Below are 14,274 nucleotides of genomic sequence, written 5' to 3'. Positions count from 1 at the left end.
AAATTAAAATAAATTAATAAGATAAACAAAAAAATTACAAAGAAAAATAGCTTGAAAATTAAATTACAGAACTTTAAAGAAGAGAGAAAAAATAAAAGAAATTCTTACCTCAAAATTGAAGATTCACTTTTTTTTAAATAAAAAAAAATTACAATGAAACAAACTTTATTGAACTCACAAGTGCACGAATCTATTGTAGAATAGATCAATGGTGACGCGTGTCGATCTCATGAAGGATGTGGATTTTAATTATGTGTAGAGTTAATTTTCTAAGTGGGTGATTGGATTTGTAGTGGAAGTGATTTAAATTATCTTAAAATTTAAATTAAAATGGCGTGAATAAATTGAAGTGAAATCTATTAAAATGAAGCACTTGGGTATCTGGATCTGCATCAGCATGCACCATGGGCTTAATATTCCTTATTAGTACCAATTAAATCATGAGGGAGATTTTCACTCCTCATGAACCACACTCTAATCAATATGGTGCTAACGGCTTATCGTGCCTAATATTAATAACCTTGCACTAGGGAGCTGACTATACCAGTGCGGTATCTAGATAAGATTATTACTATTTATCGACAAAACGTCAAAACATCCACAAAAATCAGAGGGAAAAAGAAAGTAAATTTACCAAATAAAGCCCATGAAACATGTTGAGACTTCACCTTCAACGCAAGCTTGAAAGATAACTAGCTACTCATAATTGAACTAGGGGTAAAATGAAAATTTATTAAAATACGTAAAAAATACAAGATGGAGAAGGAAATACAGAAAATGGATCTAAAAAATGAATTTCGGGGTGTCGAATTGGGGGGGAGCCCCCTTTTGTACATACAATGAGTAAATCATAGCCATCAGATTAAAACAATTTGGACGCTCAGAATTGCGCCACGTGGCAAGTTCTAATTAGATAGAACACATCATCAGGGCTGTCATTCCATGTAATGCATGTATCGTATGCACGTTTTTTGATCCACTGACAAACTGCCACGTAGGCTTGGCAAAATCTGGGTCCAATTCGGGTTTTGGTGTTGCCCAGGACCAGACCGGATGAGTGAAACTCAAGACCGGACCCGGGTTAAAACACGATTTTTTCGAGTGCGGTCCGGGCTCAAGCCCAGCACTCGTTAGGCCTGGGTTTTTTATCCGGATTTCTAAGCCCGCATGTGATAAATTCAATTTTTTTCTTCAATTTTTTCTTTCATTTCTCTAACAATGCAAATTTTTAAAAAAGAAAATAGTCAAATACAAATATATAACATACTAACAATGCAAATTTTACACAAATAATAAATAAAAATTATTTCAATATACTTTCTAATACCTAAATTCATTCAATTTCTAATCTAAACTCATTCAATCTATATAAAAAAAAAAATTAAATTCAACAACATAATAAATCTAAATAACATCCAACATATCATAAATTCATAATTATATATTTATATATAATATATAATATATGATATATTTATATTTTCTTTTTTAATTTATTAAGAAACCGGGTCCAGGTCCAGGTTTCGGGTTTTTGGTGTTAAGCCCGGACTCAGGCCCGGAAATGTCCGGGTTTGAGAATTTCAAACCCGAATCCGGTTTTTTTGTGTATGCGGTCCGTGTATTGTCCGGACCGGATTGCCCGGGTCCGGTCCGAGTGGGCTTTTTTGACACCCTTACTGCCACGTCACCGGTCAACTCTACATAATCATTTTAGTCCAATAGTATCACGACACATCATCGATCAACACCAACTCATCAGTTAATGCCACATCATTCGTCCAATCGAATGCTGCCACGTCATCGGTCGGTGTTACATCATCAGTTAATGCCACGTCATCGTACCATATATGTGAATAGTGCCGTAAATAATATCATGAACAATACCGTATGTGTGAACAATACTGTATATGTAAACAGTGACATTTATTCTTTATGCTCCTCCTAAGGTTTTCGACTGTCCTGAGTTTAAAATTGTGAAATGAACATGATGCCCCTAAAATACATAATTATAATAAAACACACATAATTAAATTACAATGGACTTAAATACATAAAAGTATGGATGTTAGTGAGACTTAGAGTATAAAACGACGATTTTCTCCTTTATAAATATACACTTTCTAACACTCAACACTCCCCTATGAGTAGTGTGCAAATAAGCACAAAGTATATTGCCCTCATAGGCATGAATTATATTGCCCTATAAGTAGTGTGCAAATAAGCACGAATTACAATACCTTTTGAGGCACGAATTATACTATAATATGAGCAGTGTATAAATAAGCATGAATCATGCTGCCCTTTGAGGCACGAATTATACTGCCATTCAAGGCATAACTTATACTACCTTATGAACAATGTACAAATAAGCACGAATTATTTTGCTTTCCGAGGCACAAATTGTATGACCCTCTAAGCCATGAGCAAGTAAGCACGAATTACACTGCCCTCTAGGCCATATGCAAGTAAGTATGAACTATACTACCCTCTAAGCAGTGTGCGAATATGCATGAACTATATCGCCCTTTGAGTTATGCATGGATATCGCAAGTTATTGCCATCTAAGCAGAAGTGCAGATAATCATGAGTACTTACCGTCTGGTCTGCGTGTAGATAATCGTGAATTATTGCAATCATGAGTAGAAGAATGGATAATTGTGGATTATTCCCATTTGAAAAAAATTGCAAACACGAATTGTTCATACTTGAGTAAGATGATGCATGAATTATTGCCACAGGAATACTGTGCCGATTAAAAACAAATTATTGCAACCAGAATAATATGCTAACTAAGCACAAATTATCACCATATGAGTAAATATATGGGTAATTACAAGATGTTCCTTTTGAAAGTGTGCATGTATGGACAAACCATATTGCCAGTAAGTAAAAGTAAACACTTTCTAGGCAAATGTTTAAGTAAGCACAAATTATACCTTCCAAGCAATGCGAAGTAAGTATGACCATATTATCGTATGTCAAAAGTGCAAAAAATCATGAATCATTGTTGTATATCCAACGTGTAGATAATCATCAATTATTGCCATATGAGTAGATGTACAAACAATTGCGAGTCTTCCTACCCAAAAAAAGTTCAAACACACACGCATTACTCACTTGTGAACAAGATAAGCACGAATTATTGTCATTTAAGCAAGAAGTGCAAATAAGCATGCAAAGTGCAAATAAAGCATGACTAATCACCATTGTAATAATGTGCCAACTAGGTACGAGTTATTCCAATTAGAATATTGTGCTAATTAAGCACAAATCACCATTATCAAAATGATGTGTAGATAGTATAACTAATCGCCATCAGGATAATGTGCTAGCTAGGCACGAATTATTGCAATTAGAATAAAGTGTTGATTAAGCACAAATTGTCACCATCAGAATAATGTCTGACTAGGCATGAACTGCTGTAATTAGAATAATGTGTTGATTGTGCATAAATCATCACCATCAGAATGAAATGCAGAATAAGTACAAATATCACCATCAGAATAATGTGTGGGTTAAATATGAATTGTCATCATCAAAATAATGTGACGACTAAGCATAAATTATCACCATCAGAATAACATGCCAATTAAAATAGTGTAGATGAAGCACAAATTATTACCATCGGAGCAAAGTGTAGATAAAGCACGAATTAACACCATTGGAATAAAGTGCTTTCAAGTACGAATAACTACCAATTACACAAAATTGCATTCAAGCAAGATTGCGACCTATGCAATTTTAGGTGAGTGATTCCTATCTCTCCAGAACGATTACATGTAAGAGCCAATCAAGTGATCATACATTGATTTTATGCATAATTCATTAAGTCCCCTTTGGAATTAAGGTGTTGTAGCTTTTAAGCTACAGTTGCTGTGGAAAAAGCTATAAATATTAAACAAAAGTTAATAATACATAATAAATATAAATTTTAAATAATAATTTGGACAAAATTATTAAACATATAATAGATTTTCTATTATACAAGTGAAAAATCATATCAAAATAGGTTTCAAGCTACAGTAGCCAGTGTTTACCAAATACTTTAGTGTTGTAGCTTAAAAGTTAAAGCTGTCCAATCTCAATCTCAAGCACACCCTTAGGCAATTCAACTTGCCTCAAGACAAAGCTATGCAATTGCCAAAAAAAATTGCCACCAAGGGAAAAATAATTAACATGAGACAAGTGTGCTGATAGACTATTACAAATGTGAAGAATTGCTCCATAAGAAAGAAATATGTTGAAGTTGTATAATCAGTCTTTGCAAATCAGATCATCAAAATGGACAACAAGGCAAAGACAAAAGTTACAAAACAAAAATGGCCTACATAATGGGTATAAACGTCTTCATTTAGAAAGAAAACATAAAAATATCCTTCAAAGTGATTTCTTCCCTAAATTCAGTAACATTTGTCGATTAAAAAGTGCCCAAGTAAGGGTCTAACAATACTTTTTGAGAAAACGATTGAGTTACCCAAGCATGAAAGCATACCACTTAAGCATACCTACAAGCTGTCTAACATATTGATGTTTAGCAAAAGACTACACCTGATGCAGCTTGCCTCTAGAGTACTACAACTGATGTTGTCTCATAATAAAAAGGCTACATCATATGCATCTTAACTCCATCATACTTCATCACTCGCTCTTAAACAATAAAACTTCTAATATCGCCGTCAAATCTTTTATCTTGTTAAGAAGTTGCTGCAATCAATATCTTCAAAAGGGCTATAACTTATAAAGCTTTATTAAATGCTGGAATAAACTCGGTAATGCTCCAAAATCTCCTAAAAGTAACTTAAGTTCAAGCAATAAGAAATCTTTCTCCTCTTAGATTTGAAAGGTACAAAGGAAGAATTGTGAAAAATAAAATGTCACCTTAAAAATGAGTGTAGGCACATATTTACTAGTTAGTTCATAAAATAAGACTTCTGAATTTAAAAACTCTTTTCATGAACTAGAGTATGTGTTGACATGGAAATTTGTCATTTGTACCACCTGAGGTGGTTAGGATCACCAACGAAGAAATTAGGATCCCTCAAAGGCAAGAAAAAATATCACCAGGCAGTTAATAAGGACGCCTCCATATAAGAAACAAGGAACTGTTGATCTAGGCCATGAATTGGTCAAAGACAATAAGCCAACATGGCAAAAACATAAGGACGGGTTTATTAATAGAAGAGAATCACAGAAACACAATAAAAATGGATGAAGAAGTTGAATATCAAGCTATCAAGCACACAGAAGTAGAGGCACGACACCCACTCTTAAAAGCATGGTCCACTTTCTTCTCAAAGTGATCCTAAGGATCGAATTATGCCATCTATGTCGTCATCTCATGACTTCTTAAAAAATAGGGGGTAAAGTCAATAGCTCCTCACATTCACCAAAATAAGGGACCTACTCTCCTAAAAATACGGTATACTATAAATACTTCATTACTCTATCAAAGAAAGGTAAGTGCACTCGAATTCTAATTTTAATATTCAACTTGAATTGTCCAACCACTAACTTTAGCATCAAAGTAGGATTGCTAGAAGCCCCATTTTTTGCCCTATTTTTTTGCTTTTTGTTTGTTATTGTATGTGCAAGTATACCTCTTCTGTTTGCCTTCTTTATCAACACTTGAGGAAATCTCCTCATTTCAATCTGAAGTGTCCTGCAAGCCTCCTTTAATGCCTCCTTTGGCCATTTTTTCTTCTTCTATTAGAGCCAAAATATCATTGTTCACCATGAACGACTCCAAGTATGGGGCCTCGAATTGAGGAGTATGATTGCCTGAGCTTGCTGATCACTTTGTTCTTAAGTCTCCTAAGTAATCCTTTTCTCTAAACATAGCTCATCTTCCAACTCCTTTTTCTCTCATGTGAACCTCACAAAGATAAGTGAGACCCTGCACTCAACGATGTTCACTTGCCAAGATTTGTTATAATTCAAATTCAAATGACTATAAAATAAAGAAAAAATACAATGGTATAAGAAATAAAGGGTTGATGTCATACTCAAGAAAAAAGAAAATATCATGAGTGGTGAGTTCAGAAAGAATGCCACAAAATGAAATCTTAATAAATTCTGAAAGTTCTTTAAAGATCCAAAGAGAAACGCTCTTACTATTATTATAAACTCTCATCTAAAATTCCTAATAAGATTACATGGGTTTATATAGTTATATTTACTAATGGAATAAGGTTTTCCTTATTACTAAATATAACCTAAAGTAAAGAAATAAAAGATCCTAAAATTAAAAAAATAAATAAAAGATCATACTTCTAAAATAAATTAGGAAAGAAAGATTTTGCCTTTTTTTAAATTGCCTAATGCCTTGTTTGTCATTCATCCAACTCAATCCCAATCAAAATTATAAGCTTGAATAATATTGGCAAAGTATTGATTATGTTGAATACTTATTTTAAATAGAATAGTGTCATGGATAAGGCATGAATTTCATATGTGCTCAATTAATCTGATTAATGCTTCCTTCATTTTATTGGTTCTTACCTTTATCATTAGACCTCCACGGATACTTAATGGATCTTGTGAAGCTTAATCAACATGGTCCTCATCGTTCTCAACCTTGTACCTTGGTGTGTGCAATCTCTAATGCTATGGGTGTTGATAACTCTATGAAATGAGAGTTATTATGACACTTTTAGACTTAAGTCATGATTACTTAGAGAGTAAATGACATGTTTTTATTGTATTTTAGTAATGTTTTGCATAAACATCCATTTTAGTTTACTTCTAATAAGTTTTATTTGATTTATAATAAATTGTGTGCTCATATGAATAATTATAGGTGACCGGAAGCAAATTGCGAAGAAGAAATGCGGCTACAATAGGCTTATAAAGATAAGGAAAGAACTTGGTTAGAGATGAATTGAAACAAGTCTGAAACAGTGCAGATGCTAAAGTTGTTGCTGTAGCAATCCTAGGGCATTGACAAAAAAGATTTCGCGCGAGATATTTTGAAGATTGCGATCTAAAGTTTCTTAAACTAGAAGATGCGCTCCCTAAGCTTTCGGTTGCCCTAATTTTCAACTATAAAAGGAGTAAACACACAAGAAAAAATGAAGGGCCTTTATTAGAGAGAATAAGATAAATAAAACAAGAGAAAATAAATATCAAGAGAGAAAATTGGTGATTGCAACAAAGGATTCAAGAACATCGAGTGGATCTTACTCTTATTTCTTGTTCTCTTGTTTTTACCTTGTTATGATGAATTGTTTGATGGTTGAAACTATTTTGCTTATTATTTTATCGCAAATTATGAACTAAATTTACTTGTGGTTGAGTGATAAACAAACTTGATGGTTAATTGACTAATATTCTGTGTTGCTGCATGTTTGCTACAGCATATTGTTATGATAATACTTATTTCAATTCACTATTTTGACTGACCACCTATTTAGTGATACTAGTTAAGAAAGAGCCTAAAAAAAGATAGACTTAGTGGAACATATTAGAGTAATACTTGGTTTTAGATTGGGTTTCCTAAGTTGGGTTTAACTTGATTCGAAAAGGGCCATGTTTAATCTAAAATTAGTGATGAACTAGATATAAGAATTCACCATGTAGGGTAATTAGAATCTAAAACGTGTAATGATATATCTTATGTTAGCATAATAATTGGTGACTGTTAAGTTACATTTAGATATAAGACATCTAACATGCGACAGCTGATGATACATAAGGATTTTGCCCAATGTTGTAGCAAATGTTGTAGCAACCGAACCAAACATTAAAAAAATAGTCAAAAACCATTAAGTGAGTTTAATCACTCAACTACTCCATTCCCCTTGGTTACATTCTTGTATTTGCTGTGATATTTTACTTTATTGCGTTTTTCTTATTACATTTTTATTTTAATTAGTTTATTAGTTTAAGAATTTATTTTAGGGATATTATCATTCGTATATCCTATCTAGGGTGAAAGTATTAGACAAAGATGAAAGAATTAAGAATGAAAGAGCTCTTACTGCCGAACTGTTGAAAGAATTGCTGGGGAGACTGTTGCTGTAGTAACACCAGAACATGTTACTGTAAGGAGGCTGTAAGAATTGAGTGATGAAAAGGAGATCGAGGATGAGCAGGATGATAAGCCTCTAGTTGCAGTGTTTCCAAGCAAGGACAAGGAAAAAGTTCTAACTGATGAAGAATCTAACGACGATCAAGATAATATTGATGCAGAAATTGAAACAGCTACTATGAGGGCTACAACAACTGTTGCAGAAAAGAAGATTTTGCTGGACATTATTGCTCAAATCACATCAGGGGAACCTGCTACAACAACACCTACAACAACCACTACTCAGAAACCTCCCCTCAAATCTCCTTCCCAAACTCCCAAGGTATCCAGCAAGTGCAAAAGGGCACAACCCTCTAGAGATGTTGCAGTAATGCACGCATCAGAAGAACTAGAGACTAAGAGAACAAAGTTTGATCAGCCCGCATCTTAGGAAGCTGCTAAAACCCCCATTCACCAACCAGTCCAGCAAGAAAAAGAAGAAATCGAGTGCCGCAACACGCATCTTACCAAGAAAGAGTGTCCAAGGTGGAGCCTAGCAGCAGTGACTCTGCTTCACCAGTGCTACAGCATAGCCCTCTAACAACGGACTACCCCTTACCAGCCAGTTTACTTTAATTATTTCTAAAAATTTTCTTTTATTTAGATATCTTTTCTTATATATTTTGCATGTCTTTTTATTTCGTCTATGCTTGTTTATCGTTATTTGGTTTTATGTGCATGTAAGGACACAACACCTCTCAAGTTTGGGGGGTGTTGTGTTATAATGCATTGTGTTTGTGTTGTGCATTATGTGAATCTCTGTTATCTAGTATTTGTGTATGAATTGAAAAACTTAATGAAGATAAATTGAGTGTTGTTCAATATTTATGACTGCCAATTAAGGATAGTTTATAGATGGAGGTTGAAATTTTGTCCCAACACTTGAGCTTTGGTTGAATTTTATGAGAATGTAGTAGTAGAGCCAGGAAAACTAAAAAGGGTATAAAATATTTCAAGTTTGAAGGAAATTTTTTGTTGAACTGTGCTTGTTATGAAATAAAATTATGCTCCAACAGTTTAAGTTGTTGAGTAACCAGGGCTAAGTATGCACCTCATATGCAGACTTGAGTCTAAAAGCAACAAGAGTTATGAGCATTGTTGTAGCAACGAAAAAAAGAGGTCCTCTATTTAGGATATTGAATAGTCACGTCTGTTCATGAGCCTCATGTTCAGCCTAGAGTTAAAGGTGTCTATATATAAGATTATGTTGTGAGCATTGCTACAGCAACTCTAACATGTACTTTGAGTGAGTAATTGGGTATCGTCATTACAAGTGATAGGCATTCACATGAAAGCTCAATGTACATTGAAGGGTTTGACTAAAAAAAAAATTAAGGATGATTGCTGTAGCATAGTTTAAAGTTGTTTTAAGACATTTGTCTTCCCCACAGGATATAATTGGTTATATTGTTTTCATCTGTAAAATACATCTGATGCTTGAGTGATGCTGCAACATCTCTAAGATTTGATCAAGGCACACACACACATTTTGGACATAATAAAGCCTAAGTATAAAACTGAACTACTATGGCAATTTTGCATGATTAAGAGTGTGATCTGAGGGTTGAAGAATCCTTGCAAATTTGATAACAGAGCTAAGTTATTTGTTGCATGATTGTATGATTAAAGTGTGAGTGTTGTTGTCATTACTTAAGGACAAGTAATAATTTAAGTTTGGGGGTGTGATAACTCTATGAAATAAGAGTTATTATGGCACTTTTAGACTTAAGTCAATGACATGTTTTTATTGCAATTTAGTAATTTTTTGCATAAACATCCATTTTATTTTACTTCTAATAAGTTTTGTTTGATTTAGAATAAATTGTGTGCTTAGATCATATGCATAATTGTAGGTGACCGGAAGCTCAAATTGCAAGGAAGTAATGCGACTGCAATAGGCTTGTAAAGATAAGGAAAGAATTTGGTTAGAGAATAATTGCAACAAGTCTAGAACAATGCAAATGTTGAAGTTGTTGTTATAGCATTATTGTTGTAGCACCGTTGTTGTAGCAATCCTGAAGCATTGACAGAAAAGATTTCATGCGAGATATTTTGAAGATTGTGATCTGGAGATTCCTAAATTGGAATATGCGAGCCCTGAGCTTCTGGTTGCCGTAGTTTTCAACTATAAAAGAAGCACACACAAAAGAAAAAAGGAGGGGTCGTCATTAACGAGAATAAGAGAAACAAAACAAGAGAAAACAAATATTAAGAGAGAGAATTGGCAATTGTAGCAAAGGATTCAAGAAGAACATTGAGCGGATCTTACTCTTATTTCTTGTTCTCTTGTTTTTACCTTGTTATGATGAATTGTTTGATGGCTGAAACTATTTTACTTCTTATTTTATCGTAAATTATGAACTAAATTTACTTGTAGTTGAGTGATAAATAAACTTAATGGTTAATTAACTAATATTTTGTGTTGCCGCATGTTTACTATAGCATGTTGTTCTGATAATACTTATTTCAATTCACTATTTCGGCTAACCACCTATTTAGTGATACTAGTTAAGAAAGAGCTTCAAAAATGCATATCTTAGTAGAATATATCAGAGCAATATTTGGTTTCCTGAGTTGGGTTTAACTTGATTAAAAAGGGTCATGCTTAATCTAAAATTAGTGATGAACTAGATATAGAAATTCACATTATAGGGTAATTAGAATCTAAAATGTGTAATGTTATACTTGATGTTAGCATAATAGTTGGTCATTGTTCAGTTGCATTTAGATATAATACATCCAACATGCAATAGCTAAGGTTACATAAAGATTATACCCAGTGCTGTAGCAGAGAGTGTAGCAATTAAACCAAACATTAAAAAAATAGTCAAAACCTATTAAGTGAGTTTAATCACTCAACTACTTCATTCCTCTTGGTTACATTCCTGTATTTGTTGTGATATTTTACTTTATTGCATTTTTCTTACTACGTTTTTATTTTAATTAGTTTATTAGTTTAATAATTTGTTTAAATTATAATTTAGACTAAAAACTACACTGATAAAATTACTATAGCAATTCCCATAACAACAATCCATGTGGAGATGATCTTGAGTACTTATTATTATATTATTTGTTGAGTACAATTGCACATTAACACCAATAGCAATAGAAATCCTACAACAGGTGTCAATGTGCAAATGTACACAATGTATTATACTAATGAGTATCTAGATTGTCTCCACAGGGATTGATGTTATCAGATTTGCTCCAGCAATCTTAACAGTGTGGTTTTGTTCTAAATGAAAATAAAGCGGCTAAAAAAATAAACTAATTAAAATAAAAATGCAGTAAAAAAATTCTCACATCAAACACAAGTATATAACCAATGGGAATAGAGTAGTTGAGTGAATAAACTCACTTAATGGCATTGATCATTTTCTCAATTACAGTACCGTTGCTACAACATCTACTATAGTACTGGGCAGAATCCCTCACGCATCTTCAGTTGTCGCTTGTTAGATATCTTATATCTAATGCAACCTAACAGTGACAAGTTGTTACGCCAACATTAAATATAGCATTAAACAATGTATGTTTCATTTACCCTATAAGGTGAATCCTTATATCTAGTTCATTACTAATTTTAGGTCAAGTACGACCCTATTCAAATTGAGATTAACTCAACTTGGGAAACCCAATCTAAAACCAAGTATTGTCTTAATGAGATCCACTAAGTCAGACTTTTTTAAGGCTTTTTGTTAGCTAGTATTTCTAAATGGGTGGTCAGCCGAAATAAAGAATAGAATAAATACAATTAAGACAAAATACTATAGCAAACATAGAGCAACACGCATATATTAGTCAAACATCCATCAAGTTCGTTTATTACTCAAGTACAATCACATTTAGTTTATGATTTGCGACCGAAAAATAAATAAAAAAGTTCCAGGCATCAAATACATCCCCACAAGTAAATAGAAAACAAGAAAAGAATAAGAAGAACTGATTTCAAATGGACTTTTGTGATTTCTCCTCTATCAGCCTTCGATCTCTCTCTTGATTTTTATTTTTTCTTATGTTTTTCTGTCTAGTTTATTCTTGGGTGGCGGCTCTCTTTTTTCCTTTGCGTGTGTGCTCCTTTTATAACTTAAAATTAGGGCAACTGGAAGTCTAAGGCGCACATCTTCCATTTTTGGAAACTCCAAATCGTAATCTTCTAAGTATCTCACGCAAAATCTTCTTTGTCAATGCTCTAGGATTGCTATAGCAACAGTGCTACAGCAACGACTACTATATGTTACTTCAAATTTAAGCTTCTGATCACTTACAATTATGCATATAATTCATGCACAAATTAATATAAAACAAACTAAATTTATTAAAAATAAACTAAAATGGATATTCATGCAAAATATAAGTAAAATGCAATAAAAACATGTCATTTACTCTCTAAGTAATCTTTATTTAAGTCTAAAAATGTCATGATAACTCTCATTTCATAGAGTTATCATACCTCTACTTTTGGGATTCCATTAAGGAGTTCACCTCTTCTAGTCACTCATTCTTCTGCTTATTTGAACGCTCATACTTCCTTTAGAATTGAGCCACCTGCTCTTCATATTTGGCATGCGCTAAGAGAACAGTAAAGGATTCCTTGGCCAAGTCATAGTTTTTTGTTAGCACAAGGTAGCTTGAAAATAAGAGAAAGATAAGCTCTCTACAAGGAGGAAATAAGAGAGGAATACATACAACAAAGCCAGCCATAGAGGAAAACTTACTTCCCGACGGGCATCAATGCCCTAGTAGCACTGTCCAAAGAGACTCTATTTGTTCATTACGGCGTCAGCTTCAGAAAGCAGGTGTTCACTTATGAATTGGAGAAACCTCCCAAGGTGAGAAGGTTCCCTGCCCAATGTTATATCTAAATCTACAACTTCTCGAACACCTGAAAAGAAAAACAGCTCAGGATGCTTTTTTATTTTAGAAAAAAAAGTAATCTCAAAAGGTTTCTTCAAGCCGATCATCAAGGAGTGCTAATGTCTAGTCATCATACTAAGGGCGAGAAGATAGCTCCTTTGTCAGAAAAATTCACATTCAGTTTCTTTTTAATTGACTTTGACATAAAGTCAACAAAGGCCTACTTGTCCAAAGCCTTCTGCTTACTCTTGTTATAACCGAAAGGGTATTTAACGGTTCTAAAGGATGACAACTATTGGCCATCAAGTAAACTTGTAAGGGAGAACGATCAAGCAAAAAGATAAGAAAAATAAAGAAAGAAAGTCTTAGAGGGATAATTAAAGTAATCATCATATATCTTACATGCTCATTAGATAAAAGGTGCTCCTTAATAAGCCAAAACTTAAGAAGCCTCTTCTTACTCAGTACATCTCCCCTTTTATCAGGATTAGCAAATCTTACTTTTTAAGAAATCAAAAAATCTTGTACCTCTTTCATTAGAAAGCCCCTCGTACTCTATATAATATCTACAAGGGCACAAGGGTAGTTTAAATCAATTCTCAAGTGTAAGAGGTAGCTCAACTAACAAGAAGCAAAATCTAAGATAGGACACTAAGTTTTAGAGTTAAAGGCAGTCTTGACGTAGCTCACTTTACCCTTGTGCTTATAGCAAAGCCCCAATCCTCCTTTGCTATAAATTGCCCATATCTGAAGCCTTTCTTTAAAGTAGGAATAAGAGGCATTGGATTGTTACCTGTTGTCCAGGGAAAGAGGTATATTTAACTAGATAAAGGTATTTTCTTGAGCTAGTAAAGTCTTTTAATGTCACCTAAAGCAATCTTTTCCTTGATGTAACGCTAAATTTCCATGATTATAAATTATGGAAATTTTGCTTTATTAGAAATTACAAATGACATTATTGCCCTTATTAATAAGGATTATTTATGGGGTAATTTTGGAAAAGACTTACTTTTTCCAAATCTAATAAGGTTTCTTAAGACTCCCTATAAATTCATACTTTTCCCTCTTCCATAACCCTAAATCCACAAAATTTTCTTCTATTTCCTCTACTACTCATTGCTTTCTTACTCATACCCTAGGATTCAAACCATTGCTTAGGAGAGAATCATAATAATTGGTCAATTTTACTCTCCCTATTCTCCACAAGTTTTCCTATCACTCTATTTAGAGTTTTCATTGGCATGGTTTTAGATTGTTATAGACCATTATGCATGATTTAGGATGTGTTTAAGTTGTGTTTAGGGCTTTGATTTATTGTTCAATCTTGTTAATCAATCCTTGATACAATA

Source organism: Citrus sinensis, chromosome 9 (genome assembly GCF_022201045.2).
Source record: "Citrus sinensis cultivar Valencia sweet orange chromosome 9, DVS_A1.0, whole genome shotgun sequence".
Taxonomy (NCBI): Eukaryota; Viridiplantae; Streptophyta; class Magnoliopsida; order Sapindales; family Rutaceae; genus Citrus; species Citrus sinensis.
The sequence above is the reverse complement of the archived record's forward strand: the minus strand, read 5'-3'. Positions refer to the sequence as shown.